At 35.3% G+C, this 17,883-nt stretch overlaps 1 long non-coding RNA gene across 1 annotated transcript; it reads right to left on the bottom strand.

Annotated features, from left to right (window-relative positions):
* Positions 1 to 3,818: 3,818 nt before the first annotated feature.
* Positions 3,819 to 9,453, bottom strand: LOC125650956 (uncharacterized). Its single transcript, XR_007361193.1, has 4 exons — positions 9,401 to 9,453; positions 9,045 to 9,316; positions 6,449 to 6,534; positions 3,819 to 4,014 (listed from the first exon to the last, which is right to left on the bottom strand). It is a non-coding gene; the product is annotated as an uncharacterized LOC125650956 (long non-coding RNA).
* Positions 9,454 to 17,883: the final 8,430 nt, after the last annotated feature.

The following is a 17,883-nucleotide window of genomic DNA, read 5'->3' as shown; positions in this document are numbered from 1 at the left end:
ACATAGAAAACAAATTCTCAACTGGTAGGGTATATTGCCCCTTCAATGTTTAGATGATTCACAATATTCCTTATTGGGTCTGTTTGTAAAAACAAAAGTACCAGTGGCATATAAAATGATTCGTCATTTATTGTATTCAGCAAACCAGTCTATAAATTGTGGTAAACCACAAGACGAGTCATTTGTTGAACATGTGTCTGTTGATACAGTTGCAATTCAATTCATAAAATAGTGTAGGGACTATGCCATTTGTTGTAAAATGATAATAAATAAGCATTTTGAATTATTAATTTGAACCAATTACAATTCAACTTTGTTGGTATGAAGTTAAGAAATATATATTATATAGATATATATTTAAATTTTTATTGAAGTAAGTCTTGTAATATTTTAAAATATATTTGAACGGTTTTCTACAGCTTTGTAATTGATAACACCCATTAACTCGTTATACGTTAAATGACTTCATTATTGTCAACACGTCACCAGTAGAATGTGCTCAACAAATGAAAGCCTTTATCTTTCTCTCTTTTTCGATAATGAGATACCAATATCACTCATGACATGTGGCAAAAACCAAAAAAGCTCATAACATATTTAGGTTACGAACTGGACTCGCTCAGAATTTTAGAATGCAATCACGGCTTCCCACGAACAAAATTTCTAAGTGTGTTGACAAACTTCAAACAGTGTTACAGAATAACGATTTGTTTAACAACACTTATGGATTTGCAATCTGTTAATGTGGCACTGGCAGGCTGTGCATTTCTTATAAAAAAAAAACAAACAACATATTACCAAGTCCTGATTCGGAATCTGCATGACAAATGACATGAAGGAGGATTTACTGGCAATAGTATTCAAAGAACCAACAATGGCAGCCTTCAGACGGCCTCGAAATCTCAAGGACATGGTAGTGAGAGCAAGACTGGACAACCCACTGCCAAATGGGGGCTTTAGAACTTGTTCTGACAAAAGGTGCCTTCTGTGCAAGCATAGCGAGGATACTGACACTTTCAGAAGACCTGTTACTGGACGTAACTACAAAAATTGTATGACAAATCTTTATCATGTAAAACTTATACGGTACCAACTTTGATGCACCAGATGCGCATTTCGACAAATAATGTCTCTTCAGTGATACTCAACGGAAATGTTTGAAATCCGAAATAACTATGAAGTTTTAGAGCTAAATATAGCCAAAAACAGCGTACCATAAAAGTTGAGCCAAATTCGTCCAAGGATAAGAGCTATGCATGAGGGAGATAATCCTTAATTTTGAAATGAATTTCTAAATTTTATAACAGCAATTAAATATACATCCGTATTTTCAAGCTAGTAACGAAGTACTTAGCTACTGGGCTGTAGAGACCCTCGGGGACTAACAGTCCACCAGCAGAGGCCTCGACCCAGGGGTCATAATGTAAAACTTATACGGTACCAATTTTGCTGCACCAGATGCGCATTTCGACAAATAATGTCTCTTCAGTGATACTCAACCGAAATGTTTGAAATCCGAAATAACTATGAAGTTATATATATATATATATAACTCCATTTTCTTAATGTATCGGATCTAAAAAGATACAAAGCCAGAAATTAAATTTATAAAAATCTCTGAAAAGGCCATGACAATGTTTGTTATTCAAACCTAAAATTTTCTACGCAACCCATGTGTTTATCATGAGACATATACTGCATAAACAATTATCACACACCACAAAACAAGAAGATAAATATTAATAATCTACATTGTTAACAACAATGATACACTGATATACTGAATTGAGAAGAATGGTTTCGTTGTACGTATGTCTACAGACGATGGTGTAGAGAGTTTGTGCGAACATCCGGTCGTTATGAAAATAAATTTATTTTTTCAAAATCTGAAAAATCAAATAAATTAAAAGAAAAAACATCCAAAATAACGTGATTGTGGAATAAAATGGTGATAAGATAATTATTAAAATTCATGTCATGAAAATTTGACGAATGCAATAAATTCTACCATTTCGATACATCATCCTGTTAATCGGGAATCATGCAAATATGTAAACCATGCAAACCTTATTTCAGTTAAGCTAGGGCAACCTTCAAAATCTGCAAAACATATCAATTTATGTACTTTGAATGTCCGATCAGTGAAAAATAAATCACTGGCGCTTTGTGATCACATAATATCAAACGGCATCGATGTCTTGGTGTTGACTGAAACATGGCTCGGAAGTGGCACAGACAGCAGGGCGATAGGAGAACTCGTTCCAGATGATTATGATATACTCCACATCCCCAGAAAGAACCGTAACGGTGCGGTCTTACATCCATTTACAATAAAAATCTTCGTTCCTCTCAATTACATTTAGATAATTCGTTCAATCATTTTGAGCACATAGAATGCACGGTGTTTACACAGAACTTGAAACTTCTAATATGTATTGTCTATCGGCTACCATCACAACAGCTTTATGAATCTTTTCAATGAATGGTCGCACTATGTAAGTCACCATGTTGTTTCATCATTATCACAGGTGACATGAATTTCCATCTTGACATTGTTAAGGACCCAAATTCCCAAATGTTCATGAACTCTCTCCAAGAGAATGGGTTAGCACAGCATATAACTGATCCTACTCATGTGCGAGGGCATATACTGGACGTATTTATTACCAGAGATAACAGCACAATCCTGAATATGTTACTAAAAAGGCGTTTCGTTTTGTGACCATAAAGGCATTCATTCCATCCTCAAAGTATCAAAACCTCAAAAACGACGGAAGTCTTTTAACTTTTGCAAAATACGCGAAATTGAACACGACAAGTTTTACCTGGACATTGAGTCCCAGTTATCAAAAATAAAGAGCGATATTCCAATCGAAGACATGGTTGGCCTTTACAATGAGGGTATATGTGATGTGATAAATGACCACGCACCAATGCAGGAAAGAAATGCGATCGTTAGTCATAATTCGCAGTGAATTACAGAGGAACGGCATATGCTAAAACAAACTAAATAAAAACAGAACGTACATAACGACAAACACGTTTGACTGTACACCATCAAATACATAAGGAGTCATTTTGAACATACAACAAATCAATAACTCAACGTAAAAAAGGAATGTTATGCACACGAAATAACCGAATGTGGCAGAGACTCTAAGAAGCTTTATTTTCTGACGAATCGGCTCATGGGTAACACGTCCGATCAAATTTTACCCTCTACTTCTGACGGAAAGGAATTATCGGAAAACTTTACTAACTATTTTCATGGGAATATAAGGAATATCCATTTATCAGTTTGCGAATCTATTGCCTCGAACAATGGCGCAAAAGATTCTTTTTGCTCTGATATTCCATTTGATGGTGAACAACTCACGAAATTTGCACCTGCAACTACAGGAGAAATTCGAAAACTCCTTATGAACTCGGCACCCAAATCTTGTGAATTGGACCCAGTTCCTACGCATCTATTGAAACAATGCATTGAGAGTTATCTTCACCTTTCATCTATGCTGATTACAAAAGCACTTATGGAAGTTTATGAAATCAATCAAAATTATCATCATTAAAAACCAGGATATTGCGAAGAATTGCTTTGGAAACTTTTAAAAATCATTTACCGAATTAGTTCTCCTGCAATATTTAGTTGTTATAAAACCACTCATTTTAATGTGTTACATGCGGCACATTCACATCCAATTGGCCCCAATAGCTTTCTATAATTTATATCTTTTACATCATAAAATGTATCTAATGTGTACATGAATTGTACAAGTGTTAAGCATTCTATTCTTATCGTATACAGACTATACAAAGTGAGTATAAAACTGATTTAATATTACAAATTCCAATATGTAAAAGACTTGAGCTTAATAATCACGTCAGACATGTCTAAAATATCTTTTGCATATGGAATAAAATTTCAGAACTGTATAATGCAGTTTATTCTGAGAATTTGTACACTGTGAAATGCGGGCTAGTCCTATTTCTTTTTCTTTTTCCAGTTCATCAATTCTGTCAATATAAAAATGATTAGTATATTCATTTCTTATAAAAATTGACATACACATTGAATACGTAAAAGATATTTTTTAAAACTGAAAGATTTTATTTAAAAACACCTTTTCGAGAAAAAGAACGACGAAACAAGCATTTTCCATTTCTTAATAGTATCAGTTTCCTTGCTTAGGACATCTGATTAACTCAGGTGACCTATTGCAATTAATTGTCGTCCGTCGTCGTGCGTAGTCCGTCGTGCGTTAACAATTGAACAGTTTTGAATTCTTCTTGATAACTACTATTCCAATTCTTTTCAAATTTGGTATGAAGCATCTTTGGGACAAGGGGGACAGAAATTGTAAGTTTCAGGACTCTTACACTCCTGGGGCCTTAGGGATCGGGCAAACACTGCCCAAAAATTGACCAATTTTGAAAAATCTTTTCTACAACCGAAAATGTGTAAGAAAAACTAAATGCATAGTGTTGTAGAGCAGGAAGTCCTCTATCAAAAACTTTCATGATCCACGGGGTAGGGGTTCTGGCACCAGGGTGGGGTCAAACTTATTATGTATTGTTTATGTATGAAACACTTAAATAAAAATCTTTAGTGTTATTGATACTAGATTGAAAATAAATTGATGTTTAGAAAGAATAGGTAGTCCTTTACCAAAATTATAAATTTGATGATCTCAGGGGTAGTGGTTTTGATATCAAGGTGGGGCCAAAATGGCCAGTTATTAGATGCGTGAACGATAGAAGATTTTTAACTTCTTCTTGATAACGATTATTCCAATTCCCATCAAATTTGATATGAAGCATTGTTGGGATAAGGGGGACATAAATTGTAAAATTCAGGACCCTGCAATCCTTGGATGCTAGGGGCGGGGTAAAAACTGTCAAAAATTGACCAATTTACAATAAATTTTCCTTTCTACAACCGCGCATATGTAAGGACAATTAAATGCATAGGGATGTAGAGCAGGAAGGTCTCGACCAAAATTGTAACTTTCATGATCCCCGGGGTAGGGAATCTGACCCCAAGGCGAGGACAAACTTGGTATATAGTGTTTATGTGTAAAACACTTATTTTCTTAAATAACATCTTCAGTGGTATTCATACTAAATTGAAACTAAATGGATGTTTAGAGAGGACAGGTACTCCTTTACCAAAATTGTAAGTTTGATTATCTCAGGGACAGGGGTTGTGGTATCAGGGTGGGGCCAAAATGGTCAGTTATCAAATGTGTGAACAATAGAAATTTTTAACTTCTTGATAACTACCATTCCAATTCCTTTCAAATTTGGTATGAAGCATTTTTGGACAAGGGGGCATTAATTGTGAATTTCAGGATTCTTGCACCCCTGGGACCTCAGGAGCAGGGCAAAAACTGCCAAAAATTGACCAATATTCAAAAAGCTTTCTCTCTACAACCTCACATTTGTAAGAAAAATTAATTACATAGTGATGTAGAGCAGGACGGCCTCTACCCAGATTGTAAATTTCATGATTACCAGGGTAGATATTCTGACTCCAGGGTGGAGCTAAACTTGGTACATTTAGTTTATTGTCCAAAATATATAAATGATGTCTGCTTTGATGCTTTTGATACTAAATTGAAGCTAAAAGGATATTTAGAAGGAGTAGGCAGTCCTTTACAAAAATTGTAAATTTTATCATCCTAGGAGGTAAGGGTTTGGTTTCAGGGTGGATCAAAATTATCATAATGATTTGAAGGACTTCTTTAAGTTTTGCTGATACTGTATCAAATCTAGGTGAATGTTCAGGAAAAGCAGAAAAGGATGTGCAAAAAATGGTGAATTTTGCAACCCCAGGATTTTAACTCTAGGATGGGTTAAAATTAGTCATATCGTATGATATCATGTAAAGCCTTTCATCAGTGTATGTACAGTGTACTTTTGATGGCATTGAAATTTGAAGAACATATCTTCTTTTATACTGTTGCTGAATATTAGAAGTTAATTTAGATATTCAAAACAGGAATTATTAGCTCATCTGAGCTGAAAGCTCAAGTGAGCTTTTCTGATCGCCTGTTGTCCGTCGTATGTCCGTCCGTCCGTCTGTCTGTCCGTCTGTCTGTAAACTTTTTACATTTTCGACTTCTTCTTCTGAAAAATCACTGGACCAGAAAAGTTTACATTCACGTGAAAGCTTCCTGACATAGTCCAGATTCAATTTTGAAAAAGATCATGGCCCCCAGGAGTAGGTTGGGGCCACAATAGGGATAAAAGTTTCACATGCGAATATATAGGAAAAATCTTTAAATATGAGCCAATGTGATTCAGGTGAGCGATGTGGCCTATGGGCCTTTGTTTCTAGATTTCATAGCCTTAGGAACTAGTGATACTTTTAACTAGTATTCAACTGATCGATAAGGCCTGCAGGCCTCTTGTTGTTTCAAATTGTTCTAGGAATATTCCTGTTTCTTACCATTTAATTGCTACCACTAAACACCATATCATTCGAGGAGACAAGACTTCCAATCAAGACTGGAGCAAAAATTGCAAGCAGGAGGACTGAAGAAAAAAACCCAGTTACATGTATAGTTTGTAAAAAGAATCCAGTATATTGGATACAATAAATATATTCAATAATAAAAGTCATGATGAAATTGTCAAATTTTCGGGAAGACCTGGAACAGATCATCGGTTCAAGACTACAAAATATTTACTGGTACATAGAAATGAAAACAAAATAAATCAAATAAGTATGCAAACTAGCACTAAATCTAGATTATGAAACCTGATAACAAACAAAATCTTTATAAATTGAAATTATGGAGTGCAATATGGGACAATAAAACAACGTCTATTCTGAACAAGCGTCAAGACTGAACTGAACTAAATAACTGCATGTATTACGTTAGATGAAGTTATGAACAAAGAATGGGTTAACTAATTAGTATAGTTAAGCGGTTTGTTAACTCGTTCTAATGACAGGTCTTTATAAGTCTTTCGTACCAGGTGTGAAGCTATATAAGTGGTTATGAATGGTGATGAAAATAAAATAAAAAGAAAAAAATAATAAATATTGGTGTTGAAGTATTGCAATAGCGTGTAAAGAAGTTAGAAGACTAATTATGTATGCTATCAATAATAAGAATAATAGATAAATGATTAAAACAAATAACCAGATAGGAAATTCACAGCTATTGATGGTTCGGATACAGAGAGTAGACGGCGAATAGTAAGTGTAACACAAACAGAATGACATTCAGTAATAACTATGGGAAACTAGGCCAAATTCATTCTGGTGAAGTCAGTGATTTGTTCATGCCATATATCACATAAACTAATAAACTATATATGGTTGTTGATTCATTATTTGATATCTATATGAATTGTCCCAGCCAATGATTCTAAAATTATATTGTCACCTAATGTTTATTATGTAAATTACACAGGGAATTAACTAAATGTAATATAATGTAGTGATATCATGCTTCAGTAGCTCTCTTATTCTAATGTCTATTATCTTAAATGTGGAATAAAACCAAGTAATATTTTGTGTGTAGCGAGGAGGGGGTTATTTTGCATCAAGCTTTAAGTTCACCGGTCATTCAACAATTACAATTATTTTCATCATGACCTCTTTAAAAAAAATACACTGCACTACAACATATTTTCATACGTTGGATTTTTGTACACTATGAGTGATAATTGATAGTTATAAGGAATTGGAACATATGTATTTGAGTTGATATCTTAATAACAAAAAATAAATAAACTATGAAAAAGAATACACAAAACCTGGCTTTTTTAAAATTCACAATTTTGAAACACTTATAAAATTTTGTGTTAGTGTGTAAAAAAAAAAATGCAAATAATCATCAAAACCGGCATTAACTTTCAGTATCTACCCGTACGACTATTGGTACATGTACAAGTAAAAAAAACACCAACGATGACAGCCGAGTCGTGCCCAGTTGAGCAGACTTTTGGGAGATGCAACACCATTGCACCCTTTTAAAACTGAATCTTCTAAATATGTGAAATACAATGTTCCTGAGAATGTTTGCAGTCAAAACACGGGTGATACACAGACGTGCACAAGTTCAGTAGTTGGTATATGAAATTTAATAGAATACAGGTGGAAAAAATCGAGATAAAAAGAGCCTTTTTAAAAAGATATGTAATAAGCAATGTAATTTACTGATTTTACCTTTCAAATTGGAACTTCCTATTTCTCTGTTAGTGTTAATTACAAATAATTGTTTCTAGACAAACAAATGTTTACGAACTTCAGATGAAGGAGCTTTCAGATTTACTGTCCCCTGTTTGCTCAGCAAACAACTGCCTACTTTTCATACTACTTAGAATGAATTGGGATAAATTTCCCCCCTCTCTGGACAGACAAATAGATCTGTATGTCCTCGATTCCTACAAATAGCTTCTTTAACAAAAGGAATAAAGCTTTCGAAAAGTATCGTACTTTTTCATTAGATTTGATATACAATTCCGATAGTTTCCGAAGCTACATGATAAACGATTTTCACGATAAACGGAAAACCTAATACACGTAAAACCCAATACACGTTAGATCTGATAAACGCAAAACACTATAGAAAACGGAAAACCTGATAAACGCAAAACACGATACGATAGGATACGCGCACGATACGATATGATACACGCACGATACGATAGGATACACGCACGATAGAACGAGATAGGAAATGTCAAGAATAACTTTGCGGGTAGATGTAAAATGTATACGGTACCAATTTTGATACACCAGATGCGCATTTCGACAAATAATGTCTCTTCAGTGATGCTGAACCGAAATGTTTGAAATCCAAAATAACTATGAAGTTTTGGAGCTAAATATAGCCAAAAACAGCGTGCCAAAAAAGTGGAGCCAAATTCGTCCAAGGATAAGAGCTATGCACCAGGGAGATAATCCTTAATTTTGAAATGAATTTCTAAATCTTATAACAGCAATTATATATACATCCGTATTTTCAAGCTAGTATGGTTTGAATTTTGAAATAAGCTAGACTAGAGAAAGAAAGAAGTGTTTTACTTACAGATGAGAAGAATAGGTAGCGCGGATCCCACTAAATTGCCTGACCCGGCGCCTAACCCCATTCCAGTGTTGTATCCTCCGTACATACCAGTGGTGTAATACTGAACACGGGCAGGTTGGTAGTAGGAATATACCTGTTGACGGGGTTGATAGTACCCACCAATGCCTTGCACGTTGGCACCATAACTACCTGCTTCGGCAATGGCGGAAAATACAACAAACACAAGAGCAAAACAAAGTACGATCTTCATGGCTCCCATTTTGTTTGGCAGGCTGAAATGTAAAACTTTTATATATTCAGGTGAGGTGAACAAATCAATTCTCTGTTAGTTTGAAAAATATACAGAGGAAACTTACCTAAGCATAGACTAACGAGATCACAGAATATTTGCGACACTTAAATACGTTTCTACCTCCAATCCCTTATACATAAATTAGCAAATAGGAGAAAATATTTCGACGGTTGTAAAGCGATCTGTATGCCTGTCCAATAATCCACGCTCAAGTTGTTTCATATTCTGGGTAAGTCATGTCGGAAATGTTAACATTTGCATTTGTCAAAATTACTGTATTTTTATGAATAACCATATTGAAAATAACTACAAACCACATATATTTTATTCATATACAAACACATACTCACATATTATATATATATATATATATATATATATATATATATATATATATATATATAGTTTGTAAATAAACAATTCGATATTTGATACAGTAAATACATCCAAGAATAAAAGTCAAGAAACACAAAACTCGAATAACATTTCACTGTTAGCGCTTTCGGCTTTAAGGCCTCTTCAGACAGTTATAAAATGAATTTTATTTTATTCATTTTATAACTGTCTGAAGAGGCATTAAAGCCGAAAGCGCTAACAGTGAAATGTTATTCGAGTTTTGTGTTTCTTGACTTTTATTATTGGATATATATATATATATCCAAATTGTGTTTTTAAAAAAATCACAGTGTCCGGTATAAAATATTAAAAGAAATAGAATAAACAGTACACAAAGTTAAAAATTTAACGCAAGCGCTTTCATTTTATAATCCTCAGGCGTTACATTTTAAAATAGTTTTGAAATGGTTTGACGTCATAAAGGCGTCCTAACATTTCACGTACATAACGACGTCATAAACGAATGAAGGGAAAAGGATTTTACGTTAAGCATATTATGACGTCATAGATAATAACAGTAAACATATTTTACAGTAAGCTATTGAGAGCCGGTTTTAAAGTCTTAATAAAGTGTCTTTCTTTTTCTCGTCGGGAAATAGTATTTTCTGTATACAGTTTATAAAACGGAAATACACTGAATTGTCCGTGGCCACACACATCTATATGTTCACTAACTTTAATTTTTCTGTATTCGGGTGCTGAAATGTGTTGTTTATGAACTCGTATACGAGTTCGCAGAGTAGTTCATTCGTTTATATATGATAGATGATTGAGTTGATATAGGGTTCGTGACGGGTGTTATAATAACCATACAATTTGCGAAATGCTTTTTTTGAACGAAACTGTTGAAACTATTGTAACATTAAATTATTGGTTCAGTAGCCATCCTTTTTTTTTAATTGAACATATGTAGAGGATGTTCTCGAGTATCGAATCAGACATATAACACCACATACAGGTGATTATAAGACTCTCTTATGAGTAACAATGAAATATAAGGTGATTCCACCCGAGGGTTGCAAAAAAGCTGTGAAACCCAAGGCTTTGCCGAGGGTTTTACCGCTTTTTTGCAACCACGAGGGTGGAATCACCTTAATAATTCATGGCAACTCATAAGAGACTATTTTTCTCTCATATTTCTAGAAATTTTTCGTTTTCCTTGTGCGTAGCGACGCCATTTTGAGAATTTTCCAATTAATTGATTTTTCGCTGTACATTAAAAATAACACCAGAATCGAATTCTACGACCTTCATTTTGGCAACTACGTTGCTAACAAAAAATCGGCCGACGAGTGTATAAGTGAATTGTATTAGAGTTATTCCTCTTTGAATAAATACACAATAAATCAATAATCAGGGTGATGCATGACGTCACTCGGCAGTCCATCAGCGCGAAATATTTAGACAAACCCAATCAGAATATGAATCCACAACTGCAAGCTTTCTTCTTAAAGTAGCATATGATATTGATAACAATTGTGCAGTTATTTAATGATGAGTGTGTGAAGAGAGATTCCAAGTGGTTTTGTTGGTGGATATGGGCATGACTCCTTTTTTTACAAGTGCAAGGATTCGAGTCTCATTGGACTATAATATAGGGACAGAAGACGTTGGCATAGTGAATATGAAGGTAGGACTAGAACTAGTAGACTGTGTGGGCTGGGTTTCTTTGAACTGACATAATGCACCGGATGACATAGATGTACTCGACAGCATTTTCTATATCTGGAATTTGTGACTGTTGTTGAGTTGAGTGTGCGGTAGTTGTTCTTTCTGCCTGGTCACATACACCTGGAGATTATCAGGGACATTACAATCTGTCATTATTTTGCACAAGAGCTTTGAGGACACTAGTGAACTCGTCAATCAAGGTAAGTTGCAGGCTAGTTGTGTATTGATTATTACGTCATGGGATATGAAAGACAAACGTCACGTGATATAAAAGATAGAAATATATTTCATACCTTTCTTTCATAGAATATCTGTATCTTGCATACGTAGATATGAGAGAAAATAGAATATTGTTACATAGCTGAATATATCCCGTATTTCATAAATCGAGGCAGGCTACTGATAAACAAGTTGATGGTGCAGGGGTTTCAACAGCCTCCTTTAAAGTCAGCATTTCACAAACTCTATGGTCGTTATAACGATCTAATTTACCAATACATCCTATCATTGAATCAAATTCTGTCTGACGTGTTTCATTTCGATTGTTAAACCGTTCTTAGCACACTGATTTTCACTACGGATAACTCCTTTTACTTGATCAAGATATAGGGTTCACGGTAGGTGTGGCCAGTCGAGAGGGGATGCTTACTCCTCCTAGACACCTGATCCCACCTCCGGTATATCCAGGGGTCCGTGGCAGCCCAACTCTTTATTTTGTATTGCTTATAGGAGTTCTGAGCTTGATCACTCACTGTTCGTAATCTTTGTCTTTCATGAAGTTCAGCTGGTAGTTTGTATATATATATATATATATGCAAGTCGAAGATAACGAACAGTGATCAATCTCATAACTCCTACAAGCAATACAAAATAGATAGTTGGGCAAACACGGACCCCTGGACACCACCAGAGGTGGGATCAGGTGCTAGGAGGAGTAAGCATCCCCTGTTGACCGGTCACACCCGCCGTGAGCCTCATATCCTGATCAAGTAAACGGAGTTAACCGCAGTCAAATCAGTGTGCCAAGAACGGCTTAACAATCGGTATGAAACACACACACATGTATATATACGAAAATGTTAACAGCTGTGAAGGAGAAACTTCAAACTTACTGTGCGACTTCATATGCCTGAAGTGGTGGTGTTAATCAAATGTGGATTCTAACAAATTCTAAAGAACTTTTAGTAAACTTGAAATCACAGAAATTTTCCCAAATCAATAGCATTAAAACCTATGACTTTTCAACACTATACACGACCATTCATCACGATAAATTAAAGACTAGACTTTTTGACATCATAGACAGTTGCTTCTTCAACAAAAACGGAAAACGGAAATATTCATATCTAGTGATCAGTCATTCAAAAACTTACTTTGTTAAACACCACTCTGATTCCACGCACAAGTACTCTGAAGTTGAAATAAAAAATATGCTAGAGTTCCTCATTGACAATATCTTCGTGGTCTTTGGTGATCAGGTCTTCCAACAGTCTGTTGGAATTCCCATGGGCACGAATTGTGCTCCTTTGTTAGCTGACCTGTTTTTATATTCATATGAAGCAGAATTTATTCAAAAACTTCTACGTGAGAAGAAAAAATCTCTCGGTGTGACCTTCAATTCGACTTTTAGATATATCGATGACGTTTTGTCTATTAACAAGGATAGCTTACATTCATATGTCGATTTGATATATCCCTGTGAGCTTGAAATAATGGACACCACAGAGTCGTCCACTTCTGCTTCATACTTAGATATTTTATTGAAAGTAGACATTAACGGCAAACTGACAACTCAACTGTATGACAAACGGGATGATTTCAGCTTCTCCATCTCCAACTTCCCACATTTATGTAGCAATATTCCATTATCACCTGCATATGGTGTTTATATATCTCAACTCATTCGATATGCAAGAGCTTGTTCTGGGTATAGTCTGTTTTTAAATCGAGGTAAGCTACTGACAAACAAGTTGATGGTACAGGGATTTCAACAGTCTCAATTGAAGTCAGCATTTCGCAAATTCTATGGTCGTTATAACGATCTAGTTCGTCAATACAACCTCGCATTGGGTCAAATGCTGTCTGACGTGTTTCATACCGATTGTTAAGCCGTTCTTGGCACACTGATTTGACTGCGGATAACTCCGTTTACCTGATCAGGATATGGGGCTCACGGCGGGTGTGACCGGTCAACAGGGGATGCATACTCCTCCTAGGCACCTGATCCCACCTTTGGTGTGTCCAGGGGTCCGTGTTTGCCCAACTATCTATTTTGTATTGCTTGTAGGAGTTATGAGATTGATCACTGTTCGTTATCTTCACCTTGCATATATATATATATATATATATATATATATATATATATATATACCAAGCACTAAAATGACCAACGACACGAAGACGACGTTCGAATTTATGGTCATTTTCGGATTACTCATTAAGGCTAAAATAAGAAATTCAATAAAAATTAAATATATCAAACATTGATCAATCCCATAACTCCTATAAGCAAGACAAAATAGAGAGTTGGGCTAACACGGACCCCTGGTCACAACAGAGGTGGGATCAGGTGCCTATTAGGCGTACGTGTCCCCTGCCGACCAGTCACACACGCCGTGAGCCCGATATCTTAATTAGGTAAAATTAGTTATCCGTAGTCAAATCGGTCTGTCAAGAATGGTCTAACAATCGGTATGAAACACGTAGACAGAATTTGACCCAATGATAGGTTGTATTGGCAAACTAGATCGTTATAACGACCACAGTATTTGCGAAATGTTGACTTCAAACGAGACTGTTGGAACCCGTGCACCATCAACTTGTTTGTCCGTAGCCTGCCTCAATGTAAAAACTGACCATGCGCAGAACAATCTCTTGCGTATCGAATCAGTGGAGAGATATAAACATCATATACAGGTGATAATGGAATATTGCTACATAAATATGGGAAGTTGACGAATCATCCCGTTTGTCATAAAGTTGAGTTGTCAGTTTGTCGTTAATATTTACTTTCAATAAATTATCTAAGTATGAAGCAGACGTGGATGACTCACTCTTTGATGTCTTCTATTTCGAGTTCACTGGGATATATATGGAATCGAGATATGAATAAAACGTATACTTGTTAGTAGATAATACGTCTTCGATATATCTAAATGTCGAACTGAAGGCCACAGCAAGATATTTTTTCCTATCGCTTAGAAGTTTTTGAATAAATTATACTCAAAGGAATATAAAAACAGGTCAGCTAACAAAAGAGTGCAATTCCTGCCCATGGGAATTCCAACAGACTGTTGGAAAACCTGATCACCAAAGACCACGAACATATTGGTAATGAGGAACTCAAGCTTATTTTTTCTATTTCAACTTGTGTATGTAATCAGAGTGGTGTTTAACAAAGTAAAAAAAAAATGGATGACTGATCACTACCTATGAATATTTGCGTTTTCCATTTTTGTTGAAGAACTGTCTATGATGTGAAAAAGTCTAGTCTTTAATCTATCGTGAGGAATGTTCGTGTAAAGTGTTGAAAAGTCATACGTGTTGATGTTATTGATTTGAGAAAAGTTATTTTGATTTCAAGTTTACTAAATATTCTTTATAATTTTTAGAATTCACATTTGCTTCTGGCATATGTAGTAGCATAGTACGTTTGACGTGTCTCCTTCACAGCTGTTAATATTTTCGTGAGGAGGAAAGACAGGGGCTTGGTAGAACACTTATTGGATCGAGCAATGTATCTTTGTTTGTAAGGGTTTTTATGTAGTTTAGGAATCCAGTATAGGTACGGTAACTCATATTCATTCGACCCATTGACTGGAATATTAAATGTGTCTAAAACTGAAGCATGGTTTTGAAGAATTTCGTCTTTTGAAAGGGCAGTTGGAGTATAAGTATGATTACCAAAAGTGGAATTAATGCCAAGTTCGTTTAAAATACAGTTGTAATAATGAGCCTTACAAACAAAGACAATGTTGTTACTAGCTTTGTCAGCTGGAACCAAAACATATTCCTCATGTAACCTATCTAATTCTTTTATCACGTCTGGTTTACTAAACACAGAAGGATAGATGGTACGTACTTTTGTTTTCATGTGTCCAATGCGGGATTTTGATATCCCTCTTGTGCTTTTAATCATTTCTGAGTATGCATCAAGTTCTTTTTCATATTTAGCCCATCGTCTGGTATAAGCATCGACATAATTCATATTAGTGATGAATTCATGTCGCCAATTGAAAGACCGAGGTTCTCTGTATTTAGGACCTTTTAGAATAAGCGATTTGGGGGTCTTCATTTTCAACTATATCAACATCACCAGTAATGACATGTCCAGCTGAGACTGTAGTTGAAAGAAGATGAAGAACAAAAACATGTAGGTGGATTAAGTATAAGATGATCTAAATCTAGGCATTGCAAAGTTTGTTGATAATTAAAAAGTTTGGATGCAATAGTAGAAGTATATTTGTAGGAAATACAGGGTGTAGACTTGAACTTGAAATAAGTTGGAAGACACAACTGAACCCTTTTATTACGAAGAATGTTGCTTATGTTGACGGCATCTATTCCTTTGTTTGTAAATTTGAGCTTAGGAATTGGCATCATGATTAGGAAAGAATATCATCCATGACCCGTGGTGGTTTAAAGAGCCTGTGATTGGCAACATTCATAATCATAGAGTTCAGTCTATATTTAGGGGTTCAAAAATCCAAGTGTAGACTAGCTGCGGTTTCTTCAAATAACATATGTAAAACTTCCAATGGAACAGACTAAAGTTTTATGCGAATATTATCTAGACCTATCGACGTAAGGCAAAAGTGAATCAAACGTGACATCATTTATACTTGGTCTTTTATATGAACGATGTCCATAACTGTGTTTCTGTTTTTGAGTATTGGGAAAGAGTCCCATTACATTCATGTTATTTCCTTGTGGACTAGTTAAGTTTCCCACATCATATACATTATCATTGCATCCATAGGGAAATGCAATACCTAGAGTCCCGATCCAATGATATTCTCGCTGTCTACGAAAAGGGGTTTTTAATTTTGGATTCTTTGTGATGGTAGTTTTTCTCTCTCCAAAATCCTGACTTTCATGGATAAGATGGAGTGGTCCGATGAATTGAAATGCTTGTAAAGAAGTTGGTTACCACATTATTTATTTAACATATGTGCCCCGATATTCTTTTAGTAAGTGATCTCTTAGTTTTCCCCACATAAATTAAACCACATAAAATTAAACCACATAGGTTACACTAAATAGCGTAAACAACGTTAGAAGATTTACAATTAAAATTTTCAAAGGTTTTGGCACGAAATTACTATTAAGGGAATTTCTAGTGATCAGTATATCACAAGTTTTACAATTTTTTACACAACATTTTCAGATCAAGCACATGGGATCTGAAAAGGAATAATCAAAAACACAAGACGAAGATAACGAACAGTGATCATCTCATAACTCCTATAAGCAATACAAAATAGAGAGTTGGGCAAACACGGACCCCTGGTCACGCCAGAGGTGGGGGTCAGGTACCTAAGAGGAGTAAGTGTCCCCTGTCGACCGGTCACACCCACCGTGAGCCCTATATCTTGATCAGGTAAACGGAGTAATCCATAGTCAACATCTGTGTGTTAAGAACTGCCTAACAATCGGTATGAAACATGTCATACAGCATTTGACCCAATACGAGGTTGTATTGACGAACTAGATCGTTATAAACACTATAGAATTTGCGAAATGCTGACTTCAATCGAGACTGTTGAAACCCCTGTACCATCAACTTGTTTGTCAGTAGCTTACCTCGATTTAAAAACTGACTATACACAGAACAATCTCTTGCGTATCGAATCATTTGAGAGATATAAACAACATATGCAGGTGATAATGGAAATATAATATATATATATATATATATATATATATATATATATATATATATATATATTATAAAATATGACTGACAAGTTTGTTTACATAGCAGTTGACTTCTGACCTATGTGTTAACAATCACATAAAACAGTTTTATGATGTGCATTTCATGGAGCGTTTAATGCAGGTTTGTATGCTCGAATAAACAACGTTTCTTTACTTCCACGCTCCGTTTCCGTAGTATCTCTCAGGAATTTGTAGAAGGGGAAAATGGTAAAGTTTGGACTGAAATGTTTGGCACAGTTTCGAATGTGTTTACTGACTTGAGTACATTGGTATTTTGGTTCCCTTATTTGTTGACGTGTACAGTCATCCTGTGTTGTAGGGTGTCGCCTGTCTGGCCGATACAATTTTCTCCACAACTAGCGTAAGTTATCACATAATGTGTAACTAAGCAATAATGTCAGAACTCTTCAAGATTGAAAATGAACCCGGTTGAGCTATTTTCGGCGTTTTAAGTTTTCTTTATGATATGATTACTTGTGTGGATATTTATTTACGTCGTACATGTATGTATGGTGTACAGACATCTTGAATGCATTTTATAAC

The sequence above is a fragment of the Ostrea edulis genome, chromosome 5, assembly GCF_947568905.1.
Source record: "Ostrea edulis chromosome 5, xbOstEdul1.1, whole genome shotgun sequence".
NCBI classification, from domain to species: Eukaryota; Metazoa; Mollusca; class Bivalvia; order Ostreida; family Ostreidae; genus Ostrea; species Ostrea edulis.
Note: the sequence above shows the minus strand (reverse complement) of the source record. Positions and strands in the feature narration are given on the sequence as shown.